This window comes from Primulina tabacum, unplaced genomic scaffold, assembly GCF_025594145.1.
Source record: "Primulina tabacum isolate GXHZ01 unplaced genomic scaffold, ASM2559414v2 Contig711, whole genome shotgun sequence".
Classification (NCBI taxonomy): domain Eukaryota; kingdom Viridiplantae; phylum Streptophyta; class Magnoliopsida; order Lamiales; family Gesneriaceae; genus Primulina; species Primulina tabacum.
In genome coordinates, this window is record NW_027459864.1 from 51,696 (window position 1) to 59,922 (window position 8,227).

The 8,227-nt window shown below is 33.6% G+C and overlaps 1 pseudogene; it reads right to left on the reverse strand.

Annotated features, from left to right (window-relative positions):
• Positions 1 to 5,864: 5,864 nt before the first annotated feature.
• Positions 5,865 to 7,708, reverse strand: LOC142534849 (caffeic acid 3-O-methyltransferase-like; annotated as a pseudogene).
• Positions 7,709 to 8,227: the final 519 nt, after the last annotated feature.

Consider the following 8,227-nt stretch of genomic DNA (forward strand, 5'->3'; position numbering starts at 1 on the left):
AAACTTCCCGCCTATAAATAGAAGATGAAGATAAGTGAGAAAAGAAAAGGGCATGAACAAGAGAGAAAAGAAGGGCACGCATATTGCACATCAGATTACAAGGAAGCAATCAGCCTCGAAAATCAGCCCAGTCGAGGGAACACTCCAAAGTTATATCAGCTTAGTTTAGAAGCTTTTTTCCTCGGTGTGTGGAGAACACCTTCCCGTTGTATTCATTGTTCAATTCTCACATACTCACACACTATTACTCACATATATCAGAGAGGAGAGCTTAAAAGATCAGTTGATTGAGCATATCTAGCTTGTTTGAGAGAATGGAGCTAATGAGCAAGGAATCAGTAAAGAAAGAGTTCCTGAGCTAAGAGCTAAAGCGAGCCAGCCTAGTAGCTGGGCCTTCTTTAAAGAGTTGAGCTGAGTTAAATGAATAAGGGAGCGCTGCTTGAGTGAGTCTTTCACAAAGACATTAAACTTGTGTATGTAGTCTTTGACACACAGACGTTAAAAAAGTGTTTGCTGGAAGGTGTTGCCTTCTGTCTATGCTAGGAGTTCAGTTAGGAAGTAGGGTAAGTCCTAATCTGAGTGGGTTTATACACGGTATTGTATAAATCAAAGTCTTATAGTGTATCCTACCTGAGGAGGTAGAAGGGGTGACGTAGGAGCAGTTGAAGTTTCCGAACATCCATAAACTTATCTTGTGTTATTTCTGTTTAATTGCTTGTTTTTGTTCTTAACTGATTTGATCAGTTCAGCTGATATCAGATCAGTTCTTTCCATAACTGAAGTTATATAAGCCGAGACTGATCCCATGTAATTTTCAGTTATTCAGTTGCACAAGTTATAAAACTGATTAACTTTCTTAACGAATTATCATTTCGAGTATTTTTCACTTGGTTTAAAACCAAACTCGATCTAATTCATCGGTGTTTACATTCTTAGAACATGAGATATTGCAGCTCATTGAGAATATTGTGTTTGAAGAACCTTCAAATGTTCCTGAACCATTCTATTAGCTCGTCATCTGAACGGATTTCACTGCTTCAGTTGAACTGGTCAGTTAGGCTCTTCATCAGTTGAGCTCTTAATCAGCTGGTCGGGCTTCTGAATATCTTCTTCTAAACCATCTATCAGCTGGACAATCAGTTGAATTGGTCTTTGATATATCAGTTGAACTGATTCAGTTTGGACAATCAGTTGGCGCTTTCAGTTTTGCGTCTTGATAGCATCAGTTTTGGCTCGATAACTGATACGTTTGAATCTTGATCAGTTTCAGCTTCTGCGCACTTAGGTAAATTCATTAGAAACAAAATAACAAGTTTTGTTAACATTAAAATCAAGATTGTGAACATCAAATATTCCAACAAAGCGCCGCAGCGACAAGGAAGAAGCGCCACAGAGCTAAGGCTTGAAGGGGGAAAAAAGCGCCTAGGCGCCATATATGCAGCGCCGCAGCGCCAGGACTGTCGAAGGGAAAGTGTCGAGGTGCTACAACCCAGTGCCGCACTGCCAGGATCACTGAACCACAAGCGCCTAGGTGCTACACCTCAAGCGTTGCGGCTCTACACCTAGACTTCACAAACAGGCAGCACCGCGGCGCTAGCATACGCGAAAAATGGAGAATTGGGCTTTATTTGACGGTCTCTAGACAAGGATAAAAAGAAGAATAGGGTTTCAAAGAGAGGGCAACCATTTTTTGGGAGAGAAAGGACATGAGAGACGAGAGCACACATTGGAGACAAATTGGAACGCGAGGATTGATCTCAACGACGAATCTGAGGACAAAGACGCCACTTTTGATTTGTTATCTAATCTTTCACCTTTTTTAATTCTTGTGTTGAGATGTCTAAATCTTCAAACATGCTTTGTTTTTTTAGATTTCATTATGCACTAACTTTTCAATTCTAGAGGACGATGTAGCTTTGTTGAGACGATAATTTTGACTTAGTTGTTTATATGATTGAATTCCTTTTGGTTTAATTGTGTTTCCTAGTTCTTATCGATTTCAATTTACTAGCCGTAAATTGTTTGTTATCATATTAATTCTAAAACTCGATAGAGGGACTAGAATTATGGAGACATCGTTAAATGTTTATATCGTTCGGAAGGCGTATAACTTTAGCGAGGCCTAGATAAGATCATTGTTTTCTTATATCATCTAAACTTCTATTTTTTTAGGAATGTTTGGGTCTAAGTTTGAATGATACAATTTATTCGTCACTTGGGAAAGGGAATAAAATAATTAAATGTTCTTGGCTATTGAACGAATGGAATTCATGAATATACAGTCAACCGGGAATAGTTATCGTGAAAACTAAGTGAAATTGCTCCTCTAGATATTTTCTATCATTTATATTTTCTCACTTCGGTTATTCGATTACTATTTATTTACAATTAATTCGTTTTAAGTAAACCAACCTTTAATTTATTCTTCTAGATAAAGTAGTGACTATTTTAACTACAAGCACTGATATATTTTTATATATACACTCATCCTGGGAACGATACTTTACTCTCTTTATTAAAACTTGACAACCGTGCAGTTGTCAGCGGAAAATACGCGACAATACAACTTTTTGTACAAACTCATTTCAACTTAAGACTTATCTATTGTTTAATTAAAACTCCTAGCACACTCGATTGCAGGTTGTAAACTCACAATCCGCATAATATTTAACGTTTTTTGTGTCAAGACTACAAATACAATCTTTAATGTCTTTTTGTTAAATATTCATTCATCTAAACTTTGATGCTCCACTCTCATGTGTATGTGTTAGTGATGTGTGTGAGGAATTTTTCATTGTATGTATATATCAATGTATAGTCACACTTATGTTTGCTCTCATTTTAGCTAATGTAGAATGCCCATGATTTGAATCTCATTCCAAAATTTGTATTTGATCTCCAATATGTTGTATTCACGGCCTCCAATAGTGATATAGATTTTAGATAAAAGAATATGACCGTTTGGAAATGTTGTGTACAGATTCAGATATTGCAACAGTCACATTCGTATTTCTGGCCATTTTGCGAAACTAGGTTGTTGATGGTCTGATCTGATATGCCATCATATCAGCTTGGTTTGACCTGGTCCGATCTCTTTGCTTTGACTTGAGCTGAACCAAGTCAAGCGATTAAGTCGAGATGTTCTGTTCTTTTGAATAAAACTCTTGATTCATCGATTTTTGGGCAAAGTGATAAACATAAAAGTTGTAGCATTTCTCTTGGCTTTCCATGAATCAAGAATCACACAATTTCAAGTTCTTATAGATAGATATTCACAACAGATCAGACAATTAGTAATCTAGAACATGTTCTTTATTCAGTGCAGAATCATCAAATTCATTATGGTTTATTATTATTTTTATTTGATTTATACTTTTGACTTGTTAAGATGATTTTTATTCATTTTATAATCTGTCATAACTCATACTGAATAGTTCCATTGAATAACTGAGCTTAGAGATATTACCAATGTACCATAACTGGTCAGACTGAGCTGATTGTTGTTTCTATTTCTGTCAGGTCGATCTTACGACTAATATTTCGCCTAGATAATATCTGAACTTACTTAGATTTGTGAAGTAGGACTGTGGAAAATTGAGTTCTCTATTCGGGTCGTTTTAGTGGTTTGTCATTTTCATCACTGAGCTATGAGATATCATCAAAACACAGCAGCTCGCCATATTTTTAATCTTTTTTTATTCAAATTTCAGCTTCCCACTTGAACTAACAACTTGACACTTGAGTAATATATTAAAAAGTCAAATAACAAATTTTGTATCATCGAAATCATGGATTGCTTGTGTTTCTCAACCAACAGATACATTTCGGTTTTTCATTTGTTTGATACTTTTTCAGATTTTTATTTTATACTTGTTCATATATTTTTGAATTTTTTAAAGACGATTAAATTTTATTTATTTTTAGAAAAAACTTTTGGTTGGTAAATATTTGTTTGTTCATTTTTTCATACTAAAGGTAGCCAATCTTCCTAGGAGTTATATTTTCATATTCTTTTATTGCCCACTTAATTATTAATATGTTAAAAAATTATGTCATACATGTTTATATAACGCACATAGATATGCCATTTGCTAAAAATATTGTTTGTTTTTAAAGTAGGGGTAAGCAGAAATCAAACCAATCCAAATCGATTTGATATTTAATCGATCACATTATATAAAATTCACCAAATCAAAAATTAGTTTGGTTCAAAGTTTTGCAGAAAAAAAAATCCTAAGTAAACCAATTTCATAAATATATTATTTTTATTATACATATGTATATATTATTTGATTTTGTGTTCGTATTATATTCAAATCTAGTTAAATATATGTGTACATATTGATATTTATCTATTTTTATGTGATATTTGTAATGATGTTATCATACTTTACAATGTGAAGTGATTAATATCTATATTCATATTGGTATTTATCTAATTATATTAGCTAGTTTAGAAAATTTAAAGTATGTTTAAAAATATTCAAAATACCCTGAATTTATTGAAAACCAAAATGTTTTCGTAAAAGATGGTAATAATACAATTAACAAAGAGGTGAGTCGAGGGAGTAACAAAAAAAAATCCATATATAACCATGTTCAAGGATTTTAAAGGTTGGTGTACTTCACACCAAAAAATTTATGCTCCTCAAACAAGAGGAAGGGTTCACAACAACCATGAAAGAAGGGATGAGACTGCCTGGTGAAGATGAATCAATCCAATGTGCTAGGGAAACCACATTGGAAATGAAAGCAATCAAGGAACCATATGCTATGTGGTTACTAATCGTCTTTATCATCCTAGATTATACAAAGATGTGACTAATAGTGGCCGGCTTTCATATAGTAAATATTGAAACATTGATGTCATGGGTTACAAACATTCAAAGAGGAGTCGAAAAGAAAAACTATAATATAAGCATTATGATTCGTTTAATCATGTCACTCTAGGTTTATTGTACTTTAAAGAATATTTTGCAAGAGAAAAATCAACAAGATTGATTCTCACATGCCACAAAAAAAAAAAAAACATGGTCATTGGTAAAGATTTGTTTCACCCTATGGTCTTACGAATGCGAATTTCTCAGATTTAAAACCATTATTGGATCAGCAAAGAAACTGAGGAAGCATATAATCAAAGATAAATTAAATAGATGCTAGATCCATAAGGAAAGATATTTGAAGTGAGAAAAATGTCTGATTATGGCTATTGTTTATGAAGTAGAATCTGTATAACAGAAAATTGGTCAGGGGAGTCATACCATAAAGGCGAGAGAGTCCATGACCTTTCGGTCTAGGAACAAACACTTGTTAAAGATTAATAATTATTATTGCAATAATTTGAAATAATACATTATCCTAATATGTGTAAGTAAGGAAGAGACGCCTACTTACGTGGACGCTTTTATGCAATTGCAATAACTTAAATCCGATTTTAAGTTATATATGCAGTTGAAATTAGTCATAATTTTTTGTTTACATTATTTTTGTTATTAGGAAAATAAAAAGATATTGGTCTTAATTTATTGCAAAAAACAACTGGCGGGCATTAGATGAAGCTAAATATAATTTATTCTTCAAGTTGAACTTATCGCCGATATGCATGCGATTCAAAATACATAATGAATTTAAGGGGAGATCAATAAGCTAGATTGATCATTATTTAACACCAGCACAGTGTACACGCCGTCAATTATTTATCCATTAGTTTTTGCATGTTAACAGGAGTAAAAGAGAAAAGGGTCGTAGCAAGCCTAAAGTTTTATTATAAAACGGTAATTATCTTTAGGAGAAAAGTCATAGCAAGCCTAAAGTTTTATTATAAAACGGTAATTATCTTTAGCTACTCAATATTTCTTTTTATATTATTTATAAAACTCCATGATCCAGAGTGGGAGAACACAACAAACTGTTCGAGATTCTTTGAATCCTGCTTCGCCAATGCATGAAATTCATTTTCTGTCCTCTCCTTACCACCGGGACTAAATGCTAGCATAACCATGTCAGATTGCAAATTACATTTAAAATCTTCTGCTGGGGTCTCTGAAAGGATATGCTCCACAACGATGATTTTTCCGTTATTTGGAAGTGCTTCATGGCATCTCTTCAGTATTTTTATGCAATTCGTATCGCTCCAGTCATGAAGAATCCACTGTGGATTCGGTAAAAAAAGAATTGAATCAGTCTAATAAGAAAATAATCATAAAAATATTATTACAAAGTTGTAAGAAACTATTGGGAATCAAAAATTATGAAAAAGCATTCCTTTTTTAAAACGGTGGAAAACTAACGTGAACAACGGTTTAATTATATGTATTGAATAAAATATATTTTTCTTATAATGCCACTATATTGCCACATTGAAAAGGAAAAAAAAAAGAGCTGGCGATGTTTACAATGAATTTCTATAATAGCATCAGTTAAGCATTTCGTAAAGACAATAACATATATAAAGTAGTTGTTATAAAGGTTTTTTTATAGTCACGCTTCCACATACATGACTTAGGTGTAGCATTATTATTATTATCATTATTGCTGAACAATTTAGAAGGCTAACAAAATGATGAATATACATATACATATACATACACAAACACGCACATATTATATGATGAAAACAATTTCACCTTCATGATAATGGCTTCGCCTTTCGGAACACTAACGAACATGTCTCCACCCATGTGCTCCATGCCTGATCAATACAAAAAGGTCGGCCAAGTTTAAGTTTCACGTAAACCATCAAATTAAATTAAAAAGCGAGCTCCAAACACAAATATTTCAATGGAACCGATTTAAAATACATTACAAAGAACCAACACAAATATTTCACATACTTGCAAAAGATGGTGCGTCTCGAATAACGTGGGGCAAATCAAAATTAATGCCCTTTATAGTTGGATTCTTGGATAGGATCATGCGCAGGGAACCACCGATTCCACCTCCAACATCGACCAAAGTCCTCAGACCCTTGAATCCCTCGTACGTATCTACAATTCTTTTCATCAACATTGTCGAAAAATTGGACATTGCTATATTAAAACCCTTGTTAAATCTTGGATCTGTGCGTGATACTCGAATGTGCTCATTTTTATACTTTTTCAACAGGAAGTCCCCCCTCGAGAATTGCATCTTTCAGGTGGTACCTACACATACAATTATTAATGATTACACATGCACACATATAGTACGTGTAGAGGTTGGAATGTAGTTGATACTTGCCAAGTCTCCAAGTAAACCCTGTCTAGGCTCATGATCAACAAAGGGGCTAGAGAAACTCCATCATCATTCTTGGTGTAGAACTTGCAGACCGGAGCCAAGGAATACAGCCGCTCAACGGCCATCAGGCAGGGTTTTCACTCGACAATTTAAAATAGAATAGCTCGCAAGCAGGCGGAGGATTCTGTCCACCATGTTATGCGCCTCTGGATTGTTGGTGGGAATTTTCGCGGCGAGTTCTCTTGGTGAAATAAAGGCGTCGGGCCCCTTATTCTTCATGAGTTCAAGGAGGTCGAGCTCCAGCGCCACTTTGAGGACATTAGGTAGCACTGAAAAAGAGGCTAGTTGCATGGCGAATAAGAAAGAAGCCTCGTCCCCTTGTGCAACCTCCATTTTTGTATTCATTTTTCCTGAAAAGATTGAGAACAAGAAGCAACACTTTGGGTAGGAGTGTGCATATGCAGAGACAAACATATTTATAGTAGCTTAGTTTGTAGTAATTGCTATAAATTGTTTTTTTCATATAATATAAATAAAATTAAGCCATATTGTTTTAATCAAAATTAATTTTTTTTGCATTAATATATATATATATATATATATATAATCGTTGCATCAGGGAAATTAACATATATGTATGAATGGTGTATATATTGTTTATTTGTTATAGAATAGGCCGGATATCATTAATCGTTGGTCAAATTACGTTTTAGTTAGGACACATTCCCTGAAATCCATGCCACCCAAGAGAGCTGCATGCATTTTGCTGTCTAAGTCATAATCTATATATATATTATTATACTTTAACGTATCATATTAACTAAATTTGATATGTTGATGTGGTACAAAAGTTTTTTACATTTTTTTATTCGTAATTTGTTAGTTAATTTTGTTGGTGTACGTTTATTAGTAATTTTTATATGTCTCTCTATTTTTTCGGATTTTTCTCCAATTTATCTATAATTTATCTAAAAATTCAAACTATCTTAGTAAATTTTATCTAATCAGTAAT